Source organism: Bufo bufo, chromosome 9, assembly GCF_905171765.1.
Source record: "Bufo bufo chromosome 9, aBufBuf1.1, whole genome shotgun sequence".
Taxonomy (NCBI): Eukaryota; Metazoa; Chordata; class Amphibia; order Anura; family Bufonidae; genus Bufo; species Bufo bufo.
In genome coordinates, this window is record NC_053397.1 from 152,181,490 (window position 1) to 152,195,788 (window position 14,299).

General features: G+C 41.1%; 1 protein-coding gene across 1 annotated transcript in view; it reads left to right on the forward strand.

Annotated features, from left to right (window-relative positions):
• The first annotated feature begins 10,678 nt into the window (after window positions 1-10,678).
• EMP1 (epithelial membrane protein 1) overlaps window positions 10,679-14,299 on the forward strand; it is a 30,410-nt gene continuing 26,789 nt past the window's right edge. Inside the window, exon 1 of the mRNA XM_040407637.1 lies at window positions 10,679-10,822. The gene's annotated coding sequence lies outside the window, so the exon portion shown is untranslated. The remainder of the gene's footprint in view (window positions 10,823-14,299) is intronic.

The following is a 14,299-nucleotide window of genomic DNA, read 5'->3' on the forward strand; positions in this document are numbered from 1 at the left end:
ACTTTCTCATTTAACTGTTACTGGTGTATCCACCTTGTTAAATAGATAAGCAATTCCATTACACATTGATTGTCAAATTGGGGTGAATAAGCAGTCTATTTTTACTGTTATTGGGGTGCCCACCTGGTTTAATAGATAAGCAATTCCATTAGGCCCTGATTCTCAAATTGGGGTAAATAAGCTTTCTCATTTAACTGTTATTGGGGTGTCCCCCTTGTTTAATAGATAAGCAATTTTATTAGGCCTTGATTCTCAAACTGGGGTGAATAAGCTGTGTAATTTAACTGTTATTGGGGTGCCTATCTTGTTTAATAGATAAACAATATTATTACACCTTGATTCTAAAACTGTGGTGAATAAGCTGTCTATTTTTACTGTTATTGGGGTGCCCACCTTGTTTAAGAGATAAACAATTCTCTTATGCCTTGATTCTCAAATTGGGGTGAATAAGCTGTCTAATACTACTGTTATTGGGGTGTCCTCCTTGTTTAAGAGATAAACAATTCTATTATGCCTTGAATCTCAAATTGCAGTGAATAAGCTGTCTAATACTACTGTTATTGGGGTGTCGACCTTGTGGTGAATAAGCTGTCTATTATTACTTTTATTGGGGAGCCCACCTTGTTTACTAGATAAGTAATTCTATTATGCCTTGATTCTCAAATTGGGGTGAATAAGCTGTCTAATACTACTGTTAATGGAGTGTCCACATTGACATTGAATACATTATTTTACATACAGTATACTATTACTGTTACACTACAGTATGTCCAACAAAGAGGTGCCAAGGTACTCCAAAGGAACGGGCAGTGGCAGAAATGTTGCTGGAGTCGGCAGAAGTAGTAGCAGAAGAAGGGGGTGGTAGCAGCAGCTGCAACAACAGACCAGAGCTACCACTGTCATCCATCGGTCGTGTTGTGATGACCAATCCTGCTGTCCTAAAATGGATGACTCGGTTTTCAACTTCATCTCAACTGACATTAGACACCCACAGCCATGAGTTGGTGGGTTCCTCTGACATTACACTTATTGGCCTGGCCCAGGAACAAGCTCTGTCTCCTCACCTGTCCTGAACCTGCCTCTTTCCTTTGCTGCTCTGTCTGCCAGGCAAGTGATCTATGCCATCAATTCTGCTCTGCTTTTCAGCGAGGAAGATATCATTGAGGACAGTCAGCAGCTACTGCCCAGCCCAGATTTGGAAGAGAGGTCCACTGCTTCCTTCTGTAGTCGTGGAAGTAGCAACAATGAGAGTCCCGTGGGAGCAGGTGTTGCGAGCAGTCAGGGACGCAGCCATGAGACTGGTGAGGGTGACACAAGTGACGAGCAAACAGTATTGGATGATGATGTAGCCAATCGCACGTGGGATCCGGGTGAACAGGTGGCTTCATCAAAATAATCAGGGGGTGAGGGAGGCAACTTGCTCTTGAGCAGGGTGACTGCAGTGTGAGATCTGGAGCCAAATGTGCTTGGGTAGGCCATCTGCTACTCAGGAGCCTTTCTGTCCAGAAACAACTAGCCGTGCACGGCTTCATGGAGGCAGCGGCAGGCAGTCATCACGCAGTGGTGGGGGTAAAATGCCATACTTTCCGGTGTGTGAATTTTTAAACAAGTTGGCGGAGGATGTCAGTGTGGCCGTATGTAGGATCTGTGGGCAGAAGGTGAAGTGTGGCCAGGGTGAAAATGTTGGCACCACGCCCTGCATCAACACATGGAGAGTCACCATAAAGTGGCCTGGGAAAATTGTGGTGCTAATGTACTGGTACAGCCTTACTCATCTCCCAGCGGTCCCCACCCCTTCTCCAGCAGTCAGGGCTTTGTTTCCTTCCCATCGTTTACTGGTCCTGATGTTCCTCCTACTCCTCATCATGCGTTTCACCAGCAATCAATGACCAAAGCGAAAAGGAAACCAGTATGTGTGCACTCATGCAACAGCGCAGAAGCTGAACATGCTCCTGGCCAACTTTCTGGTACTACTGTCCCGCCCTTTCCATGTGATTGATTCTGCATATTTCAGAGAACTGATGGCTTTTGTCAAGCCCAGGTGGAGAGTTCCAAGCCGTCACTGCTGCTCTATAAAACTGTACCAGCCCTGCATACGTATGTACAGCAGAAGGTGGGCCAGACGTGTGGAGCTCCTATGCAGAGCACATCGGTGTGACACTGTTCTACACCTGGCCAGTCTGGGCTAACGAAGTCACACCAAGGAGGAATTGCTCAGCGTCATCAACCAAGAAATCGAATCCTGGCTGTCTCCTTGCCAACTGAAGATCGGAACCATGGTCACTGATAACGGGAAGAACATTCTGTTAGCACTTCGTCATTGAGGGCTGATCCATGCGTTGTGCATGGTGCATGTCTTTAATCTGGTTGTAGCCCAGTTCCTAAAGTCTTCCACCCAACTGTAAGATGTCTTGAAAATAGCAGGAAACTGTGAATGCACTTCAGCCACTCTTACCGTGCAAAACACGCCCTCCTGGAGCTGCAAAGGCAGAATAGTGTTCCCCAACAGGCCATGAACAATTTTTTGTTGATGAAGGCAGGTGGGGCCCTCCTCTGTTTAACTTCAACGTTAGCCAGTGGCAGCTCATGCGTGACACCTGCCGTCTGCTCAGGCCCTTTAAGGAGGCCAATTTATTTGTCAGTCGTCAGGACTACGGGATGAATGATGTCATTCACTTTCTGATAAATCTGGCTGGCCAGGGGACAGGAAGCGTGGCGCCTACATTTCACAGCTACTTGAGCCCTGTGGGGGCTGAACTCGTGAAATAGGTGGTTTATCTCTGTAGTGTCCCACTAGGTAGATGTGGGCACTACACAAGGGTCAATTGGGCCACGTTGTTCTCCACCTCCAGTGGAACAGGGCCATTGTATTTTGTATGTCATTTTAATGTACAGTATAATGTCATTTTATTCCTGTTATTTATGTGTATTTCCAAGTTACCAGGCCTGTAGGGGTGTAGTACCTCCTCCTAGACGTTAGTGGGAGCTAGGGACCACCTAGTATAAATAGCCAGGTCTAGAGAGAGAGGTGCAGAGTCTGTGAGAGCTGTAGATTCCTGAAGTCAGTGAGCACCCTAGGCAGAGGGTAGCTGGGATCCAGCCTCTGATATGCAGCTGGATAGCCAAGGCTTCTAGTTGCCCCACCAGGAGAAGGGCCTACCTCCTGAGAAAACCCAGTTCCCATGACATAGCAGAACCAAGCCAGTATTCCAGCCAGACAAGAGAGCTGAAGGGCAGAAGGATTATGAGAAAGCAAGATATATACCTGAGGAAGTTTCCCTAACCAAGGATAAAGCCAAAAATAGGGCATACGGGCCTTGGGATAAAGACAGACAGGATTTCTGAGGAATAGTGCACAGGATTTCTGAGGAAAAGTGCAGCCTGATCTGTAAGTGTGTTAACCATCTGAGTATCTTGCAAGAACATTGTGCCTGCCATTTATATAAGCCTGCTTGTGACTGCTACTGTGACATATGGAACTTTACCAAAAGACTGTAAATAGTTAACTGTTCAGTAAAAGGAAGTTTTGGTTCACCACAACATCGTGTTCCTCAATTATTCCTATTATAAATCGCCACCGTTACCGGCACTGGCGTCACGAACTTAAAGGGATCTTGCCACCGGCACATTAAACCTGCAACACCCAGGGCACCTCACCTACCACCGGCCTGGTCCCTATACACTGAGAGTGCCCCAGAGGACTTCTGTGCCAGCCTCTCCATCACTGCTGTACGCCTGCCCAGGGTATTCCTATAAACTGTGAGTAACCAAGAGCAACCCTCGATTGCCTAGTAACCATGACCTCACTATCGCAATACCCTGCAGGGCTGCGTACTGCATCTCCCCAAGCGACAAGAGAGGAACAGGAGGAGCATGAGGAGCTAGCAGATGGTCCCAACATACTGTGGCAGTATGCAGTGAAGGTGGAGGCAAGGAGTCCCTCCAATTCCCTTGTGTTAATGGCCAGATGCATGCTGAGTTGCTTTCCTAGTGACAGCTGCATTATCACCATTCAGCAGAGGGATGACTACTGTCTCTCCATGATGTTAGACCCTCGCTACTGAGCCAAAATGGGGGCTTTTTTTCCACCTGCTGACAAGAATGATGAACTCAATTACTCTCAAGACATCCTATGTAGTCGGTTGATCACTGCCTATGTGCACCATTGTCCATCCTCACAAAGGTCTGACCCAGGGGACCCTCTGCACTCATGCTCCACTGCCATGACTGTTGGATGGGGCTGGGGGGGCAGGAGCAGCAACAGTAGCACAAGCTCCATCAAAATAGGTTATCGATCAATCTATGTGGAAGCAGCAGGTGGTGTAAAATGAGACAGCTCTTTCCCATTATATTGGAATCTTGGGCAACTGCACAGTTAAGTACATTATACCTGACTCTAACATTGACCTGTAAGGTCACACTTCAGTTATTTGGTCAGTTAATTCCAGCAGTTACTGTATGATGAGCCAAAATCAGAAGACAATCCTACTGTTAGATAAGGTATCATAAAAAGATCTGCACCTGTTATATGTTTTTAACCCATAACTGACCAAATAAGTAAAGTATGAACTGAGCCTACGAGTGACGCCTGTCACTTGCCTGTCATACTGACAGACAGAAAAGTTTCACTACCAGAAAGGACTTGCAATGCATGTTAATGCAATGCACAGTGATGTACACCTATATACACTCTCCCTGCATGCCGAGATATAGCTGATTTAATGCGCTTTATGACGAATTAATTTGGAACTAAAAGATTATTATTTTTTATATAACGAAGCGTCCGAATATAATTTTTGAAAACTTTGCTCATCTATAATTGCAATGCATGGATGTCCTGGTAAGCTAAAGCAGAAGCTGCTCTTACAAAGCATCTCTCCACCCTAGCTCATACAGATAGGTGCTACGGTTTGATGCAAGATGACCTAACAAATATAGTAATTTTATTATATAGCCTTTGGAAGATATCATGTTGGTATAGTCACTAGAAGTAGGATTTACACAAGACAAATATCTGGAGTTACCCCCTGACATTCAAGAGAGACATCAGAGAGATTAACTGTAGCTATTGAATTCCTCATGGTCCAGCTAATAATAATTTTAGTTTGATTTCCTAATATTTAGTGAACACACTTCTAAAATGCAATTTTAATGAGGCTCCTTTGTAATGCTAAGCGTTCAGTCCTAGGGGCTCTATACCGGAAAAGAACTGATCAGCTTTATCCTAATGCATTCTGAATGGAGAGTAATCCGTTCAGGATGCATCAGGATGTCTTCAGTTCAGTCTTTTTGACTTTTCAGGACGAAGATAATACCGCAGCATGGCTGCGGTTTTATCTCCGGCCAAAAAAACGGAACACTTGCCTGCCATTTTTTTCCATGGGAATGTACGTATTAGTGCCGGATCTGGCATTCAAATTGCCAAATTGACAGATCTGGTATTACGGTCTGCGCATAAACGCTGACAGTGGGGGAAATAAAAAAAAATTTGGAATGTGAACTCCCTATCTGCAGTACTACTCATGTATTATTGTGGAAAAACTCCTGCCAAAATTTTTATTCTCTGACCTACTAGAAAGGAACATGATGTAATATGTAGTAAATGTAATTTTTTTTTACCAGTGTCTGTATTTCTGAGTTATACCTCCCTTATACTCCTCAACTGTGTGATGTGACCAGCAATCAGACTCTCCAACGGACACAGCATCTTATGTGTGGACAGGAAGTCAGTTTCTCTATGTATCCCTAGGGGAGCCTCACTCTCAGTCTCATAGCAATGACTAGAGACGTAACTGACTTACTGTCCTGTGTCAGTTAGAGATCAGAGAGTTGGTCGCATGACATCACTCTCTAGCAGATCAGAGAATAAACATTTTGCCGGGACTTCTCCTTTAAGATCGTGGTGACAGAAGACCTTAGAGATGAGTAAATTTGGTGCAAAGATTCGATGATTTAATTCTATTTTGAATCAATTCTACTCATATTAAAAGTGCTCCAATTGGCTTAATGATTGGTATATGACATTCTGAGGTATTCTAGAACTCTTTTTTTTTCTATTTTACTTTTTTCTCATTCCCCTCCCTCTTCTTTTAACTTCTTTAACGCAATAACAGCAATAGTAAATAATGTCTCTGTGACTCTGACACAGGTGAAACTCGAAAAATTTGAATATTGTGCAAAAGTCCATTTATTTCAGTAAAGCAAATTAAGGGTCCATTCACACGTCCGTAATTTGGGTCTGCATTCGTTCGCAATTTGCAGACCCATTCACTTTCAATGGGGCTGGAACGGATGCAAATCCACATTTCCTGGATCCGCATCCTCATTTTCGGGATCCGCATCCGTTTTTTCGGGATCCGTTTTTTTGGGATCCGTAATTTCGTTCCTGAAAAAAACAGAACATGTCCTATTCTTGTCCGCAATTGCGGACCAGAAAAGGCATTTTCTATTATAGTGTCTGTGATGTGCGGTCCGCAAATTGCGGATCGCACATTGCAGGTGTCCGTGTTTTGCGGATCCGCAATTTGCGGATCCGCAAAACACTGACGAACGTGTGAATGGACCCTAAAAGGAATTGCAGTAATGCAGCTTAAAATTAGAATTTTGTGAAAAGGTTCAATATTCTAGGCTCAAAGTGTCACACTCCAGTCAGCTAATTAATCCATAACCCCTGAGCAAAAGGTACCTCAAAATTGTGACTTTGGGGTTTCATAAGCTGTAAGCCATAATCATCCAAATTATAACAAATAAAGGCTTGAAATATCTCACTTTGCATGTAATGAGTCTATCTCATATATTAGTTTCACCTTTTAAGTTGCATTACTGAAATAAATGAACTTTGCACGATATTCTTGTTTTTCGATTTCACCTATATATAGCTATATGTAATTGCATGGTTGAGGGTGTTAACAAAAAAGACTGTTTAAAAACACACTGCACCTTCAATATTTGTTTTGCTTTTTCAAATTAAAAAATGTTCCAAAATTGTCCCTTTTTTGGGGGCAAATGGTGTTTAACCCCTTAAGGACTCAGCCCTATTTCACCTTAAAGACCCGGACATTTTTTGCAAATCTGACCAGTGTCACTTTAAGTGGTGATAACTTTAAAACACTTTGACTTATCCAGGCCATTCTGAGATTGTTTTTTCGTCACATATTGTACTTCATGACACTGGTAAAATGAAGTAAAAAAAAAAAATATTTTTGTTTATAAAAAAATACCAAATTTACCCAAAATTTGTAAATAATTGCAAATTTCCAAGTTTCAATTTCTCTACTTCTATAATACATAGTAATACCTCCAAAAATAGTTATTACTTTTCATTCCCCATATGTTTACTTCATGTTTGGATCATTTTGGGAATGATATTTTATTTTTTTGGGATGTTGCAAGGCTTAGAAGTTTAGAAGCAAATCTTTACATTTTTCAGAAATTTTCAAAAACCCAATAGAAACCACCCAAAAATGACCCCATTCTATAAACTACACCCCTCAAGGTATTCAAAACTGATTTTACAAACTTTGTTAACCCTTTAGGTGTTCCACAAGAATTAATGGAATATAGAGATACAATTTCAAAATTTCACTTTTTTGCCAGATTTTCCATTTTAATAATTTTTTTCCAGTTACAAAGCAAGTGTTAACAGCCAAACCAAACTCAGTATTTATGGCCCAGATTCTTTAGTTTACAGAAACACCCCATATGTGATCGTAAACCGCTGTACGGGCACACGGCAGGGCGCAGAAGGAAAGGAATGCCATACGGTTTTTGGAAGGCAGGTTTTTCTGGACTGGTTTTTTTGACCCCATGTCCCATTTGAAGCCTCCCTGATGCACCCCTAGAGTAGAAACTCCATAAAAGTGACCCCATTTTAGAAACTACGGGATAGGGTGGCAGTATTGTTGGTACTAGTTTAGGGTACATATGATTTTTGGTTGCTCTATATTACACTTTTTGTGAGGCAAGATAACAAGAAATAGCTGTTTTGGCACCATTTTTATTTAGTGTTATTTACAACATTCATCTGACAGGTTAGATCATGTGATATTTTTATAGACCAGGTTGTCACGGATGCGGCAAAACCTAATATGTATACTTTTTTTTTATTTATGTAAGTTTTACACAATGATTTCATTTTTGAAGCAAAAAAAATAATCTTTTAGTGTTTCCATAGTCTGAGAGACATAATTTTTTCAGTTTTAGGCGATTACCTTGGGTAGGGTATGATTATTGCGGGATGAGATGACGGTTTTATTGGCACTATTTTGGGGTGCGTGTGACTTTTTGATCGCTTGCTATTACACTTTTTGTGATGTAAGGTGACAAAAAATGGTTTATTTAGCACAGTTTTTATTTTAAATTTTTTACGGTGTTCATCTGAGGGGTTAGGTCATGTGATATTTTTATAGAGCCGGTCGATTGTGTAAGTTTTACACAATAACAGCTTTTTTAAAACCAAAAAAATGATGTTTTAGTGTCTCCATATTCTGAGCCATAGTTTTTAAATTTTTTGGGCGATTGTCTCAGGTATAGGGCTAATTTTTTGCGGGATGAGGTGACGGTTAGATTGGTACTATTTTGGTGGGCAAAGCCTTTTTGATCGCTTGCTGTTGTACTTTTTGTGATGCAAGGTGACAAAAAAATTGTTTATTTAGCGCAGTTTTTATTTTTTATTTTTTACGGTGTTCATCTGAGGGGTTAGGTCATGTGATATGTTTATAGAGATACCTAATATGTATACTTTTTTTCCCCTATTTTTTTTTTAAAAAAATGTAACTTTATTTGGGGAAAATGACGTTTTCGTTTATTTTTACTTGAAACTTTTAATTTTTTGGGGGGGGACTTTATTTTTTAAACTTTTTTTTTTCACTTTACTTTTTGTCCCACTTTGGGACTTGAACTTTTGGGGGTCTAATCCTTTACAATGCATTCCAATACTTCTGTATTGGAATGCATTGGCTGTATGAGTAATACAGTGTGTATTACTCATACAGCTTCCGGGATGTGAGATCCAGGGGGCTGGATCTCACAGGCTCGTCACCGGAAGGCAGCGCGATGCCTTCCTTAGGCATCTCACTGCCTTCCATGCCATCGGGTCCCCCCTACAGCCGCATGGGGACCCGTCGCCGCCGCAACCGCAGGTAAAAGCCGCAAACCGCAGGTCTAAATTGACCCGGGGGGTTCACGGAACACACCCCCCCACACATTTAGCCAAGGTGCCTGCTTAATGATTTGAGCAGGCAACGGGTTCTGATTACCGCCCGTAACAACACATGACGTACTGGTACGTCATGGGTCCTTAAGGACTCGGGAAACATGCCGTACCGGTACGTCCTAAGTCCTTAAGGGGTTAAACATAGACAGTGTTATGAGAAAAATAAGACAGTGTCTTGTTCTCAAAATGAGTTCAAAAAATGTTGCCTTAATGGGAGTAGATGCTTACCTGTGCTTGTACACAAACGGTGGTGTCAAAAGAAGCAGTTGCTTTTTCTGAACAAGCGTCCAAAAATTATGCCTTAATGGGGGCAGATGGCCTCTGTTTATGCACACACACATAGGCTAGTGTCAGAAGAAACAGTGGCTTGCTCTGTTCTGAACAAGCATCCAAAAAGGTTTCCAGTGAAGGTGTGCTTATCTGTTTTTCTGCACATGTACCAAATCTCTTCCTTTTCATCTACTCTAATTTCTTCTGACTGCCCTTACTATCAGATAGAACCATTGTTACCTGGCCTGACCTCAGACCAGTTTTATGGATAATCACAAACTCTGCCTGCCCAGCCTGTTTCTTGACTACAAGTAATGCCTGTTCCCTCGGTGCTTTGCACCATAGTCTCTGACCCCTGTGGGTCGGCTACCAACTATAGCGAGACTATTCCCAGAGTCCGGCAGTGACGGATCCGGCAGGCTGTTCCTATCCGGTACAACCTGCTGGATCTGCATAAACGCAGATGTGAAACAAGCCTATGACAAAAACGTGATGTAAACCCAGCCTTAGTTTGAAAGAAGATATTTTTTTTCGATTTATTCGATTCATTTACAACCGATTCGCTCATCTCAAGTCTGTAGGACAGCCACATACATTGCCCACATAAAATCTCATCACGTGGCTGCTGATGGGGCTGTACTGATCAAGCAGTTTTGTGATGTAGCTGTTGTAAGGAGCTGTGTTCATTACAATGTACACATAGGGGCTTAATATACAAGCTGAGACGCAGTGGCATGGTTTACATGTGGTAGCAGCAAGTAAAAAGGGAAGCTCAAAGATTATAGAATGAGAAGAATATGTAATGCAAGTTAATTAAAAAAATTATTTATTTGTATTAACATAGCCACATGCCCAATACTAAAATATACCTTGATCCTGGCCAACTCTTCCAATTCTACAGTTTGGTGTTACTACTAGAAGCTATTCCACACCCCTCTTTACCACATATTAGTCACACACCCCCCATTTTTTTTCTTGTTGTAAATCTTTGTTTTCGTAAACAAATCTGTTTCCCGAGGAATCTCTTTGCCCCATTGTGTAAGGTTTAGTCATTCATTTTCTTTCCACCTAAAAACGTAACTGTGACTCATGTGGTACAGGAGGTAATGCAACTTTTCTGCCACCTCCCATACCTTGCAACTATACAGCTGCCAAAAATTGGGTGTAGCTGAATTCTTTCTTACTGTTCCCTGCATTTGTTCCTATTAAAAACACGCAGGCACCTCCCTGATTGCATCACAGAGAGTCTATAACTGCTTGTGAAATATTTCTATTCAAGTATTGCCATTTACACTTGAAGTGAGCAAAGACTTCTGGAAATACACATAACTCTCCACGGTAAGCTTACTTTGATAAATATGCATTCAAGCTTAGGCAATGTTCATGCAGAACAATAATTTCTACGAGCAAAGAAGAAGATTAAACAAAATGTTTAAGGTTGTTTATCACAGAATATTAGCATTTACATTAGTTTCTAATTTTTATATTTCCTTTTCATGTTTTACTTTAATGTTTGACCTTTTAAAATTTGTCTGCATAAGGCTACATGTATACGAACATTATTTGTTTCCATGTCTGTTCAATTTTTTTTGCGGATAGGATGCGGACCTATTCATTTCAATGGGTCCACTAAAAATGCATCAGTATGTCCGTTCCGTAGCCCCGCAAAAAAAATAGAACATGTTTTATTCTTGTACGTTTTAGGCATTGTTACAATGGATCTGCAAAAGAAAAAACGAATGGCATATGGATGTCATCCGTTTTTTTATTTTTTTGTGGATCCATAATTTGCAGACCGCAAAACACATACAGTCGTGTGCATGTGGCATTAAATGTATAAGTTTTACTGAATCTTTTCCCACAAAACTACAGCATGTCCGTATGTCATCCTTTTTTTTGCGGATCCTTTGTAACAATGCCTATCCTCGTCCGCAAAACGGACAAGAATAGCACATGTTCTATTTTTTTTTTTTTGCGGGGATAGGGAACGGACATACTGATGCGGACAGCACACGGTGTGCTGTCCACATTTTTTGCAGACCCATGGAAATGAATGGGTCCGCATCCTATCTGCAAAAAAAACGGAACGGACACAGAAACAAGTGTGCATGTAGCCTATGATTTCACACAGTATTTTCTAGCATTCTTTGCAGTGGTTTTTATTTTTGCACTCTTGATACGGCTGTTTGGTGGTCAGAAAGATGGTGGTCAGATGTTGCTTTAAAGGATATAGAAAATTATAGTGTCCATACACAGTATTTTTGTTTTTGTTGGATCATTTTTCTGTAGTTTTTCACATAAGCTTCTCTATGGAACTTGAAAAATGCATGTTCTACATGTAGTAAAACAAAAACACTGACAAAAACAAACAAACATGAAAATGTAGTGTGAAGGAGTAATTATTGTGTTTTTGTTATTTATGCAAATATTTCAGAAAATCAAGTAGAGAAGTAAAATAATATGTCTGGATTACATGATGCATGACGTACTGCAGCTCTGTGTACGCCATTAATTTGCTTAAAAAACACTGAATATTACACAACAGCCCAAATGGATGCAGCACCGGCAGCATTATGTATGATTTTACAATGGTTTTTATCACATCTAATGTTTCTGGAGTCATGGGAGGATTAGCCCAATTATGTGTGAAACCTCTACAAAAGCTACCCTGACTTGAATTTGCTGTGACAGATATGAAGTTGTATTTGCTCTTATGACGAGAAGACCTTTCCTCTAGAAAACCACTATGGCATTTGATGGCCAGTCAGATTCATACTGGGAAACTGGTCCAGATGAAGCATTGAGTGCTGGATTTCTACCAAGGTTTAGGATGTAGTTTGTGACTTGTTATAGTGATGCTTAAGCCTGCAGATGCAGTGAATAGAGGATTCTTGCCCCAAAGAATATGGTTTAGTGCAGGGATGCCCATCCTGCGGCACTCCAGCTGTTGCAAAACTACAACTCCCAGCATGCCTGGAAAGCCTACAGCTAGTTTTGTAACAGCTGGAGGACCACAGGTTGAGCATCCCTGGTGTAGTGTATTATGTACTAACAAAAGTACAACAGTATGTTTAAAAATCTGGTAAAATGTCTAATTTATTTAAGCCGATAACAGGATAATCATAGGACATTTAGACTAGAAGGTTTTGGTAAATCATAGATAAGATAAGATGCCTTTATTGTCACTGTACAATACAATGAATACAATGTACAATACAATGAAATGTTGTTTGGAGCAATCCTAGAGGCCATAGACAGAGGAACAAAGAACGGACATTTAAATTAAAGTATTACAATAGAAAAAAAGAAACACATTGCACTAGAAAGCATTACTATTCACAGTTCACAGCATATATATATATATATATAGCAAGAGCAAAGTAGGAAGTGCTTATGAATATATAACTAAACTGATTCAGACACCACTGCAGACAAGAGATCGCCATGGGGTCACAAATGCAGCAGTCACATTCAGTCTGTGGTAGTTTCTATCCTAGGAAGGGGCAATAGTCTCCGAGCATTTAGGAGACTGACTGCTTTGGAGTAAGGAGCTGCTCCTCAGCCTAGTGGTGCGGGCATGTAGGGCTCTAAGACGCCTACCGGAGGGTAGGTGGCCGGGGTGAGTTGGATCCCCGCAGATAATCTTTGCCCTGTTGCTGCAACGAGCAGTGAAGATGTCACCAGTGATGGTAACTGAGTACCAGTGATTCTGCCAGCCATTCTGTAAATGAAGTCAGTATCATATTGAATAACATTGAATGGTGCACAAATACCCCAAAAAAATTGACAGCACGAGGATTTGTTACATTTCTCAAGTTTTTCAGTTTACTTACCTTGAAACCTTGTGGATAGATTACGCATTATGTGAAAATTCATCTTTTGTACAAAAATCTTGTATACCATAATGCCAGGGAAATTTACAGAGCAGGGTAACCCATGTCCTAAATGAAAATTAGTGCAAGGTTTACGGCAGGCTGGGTGGTGCTCAGGTTAGTTTGTCATCGGCTTATTTCACATCTATGTCTTAGGGCTCATGCACACAAACGTATTTTCTTTCCATGTCTGTTCCATTTTTTTTGCGTATATGGAGCCATTCATTTCAATGGGTCCGCAAAAAAAACTGAAGTTATTCTGTGTGCATTCCGTTTCCGTATATCCGTATTTCCGTTCAGCAAAAAAAATAGAACATGTCCTATTATTGTCCGTATTACGGACAAGTATAGTACTGTTCTATTAGGGGCCAGCTGTTTCGTTCTGCAACATACAGAATGCACACGGACATCATCCGTATTTTTTGCAGATCCGTTTTTTGTGGACCACAAAATACACACGGTCCTTTTTTTTGCGGACCGTATACAGAACCATTCACTTCAATGGGTCCGCAAAAACAATGGAAGGTACATTCTGTTTCCGTATTTCCGTTCCGCAAAAAAAAAGGAACACACACAGAACACATCCGTATGTCATCCGTATTTCATACGTATTTGGCGTATCCATACTGTAGAAATGCTATGCCCATCCCATATTGCTCGTGTGTTTGGTGATTAATAAATTACTGTTTCCAATCCGCAAAAAACGGATCGCATACGGAAACCATACGGATATGTTTTGTGGAATAACAGAAAAAGAAGAGGACTTAAATTAGAGAAGAAAAAAAACTCAGATACGGAACAACGGATCCGTGAAAAACGGACCGCAAAACAACGGTCGTCTGCATGAGCCCTTAGAAAGAAGAAAAACAATATTTAAGGAAATAACTCTAACCTACTAGTAGGCGTAATAAAGGTGTGGCAGAATCTAAACTTTACAGTGGAT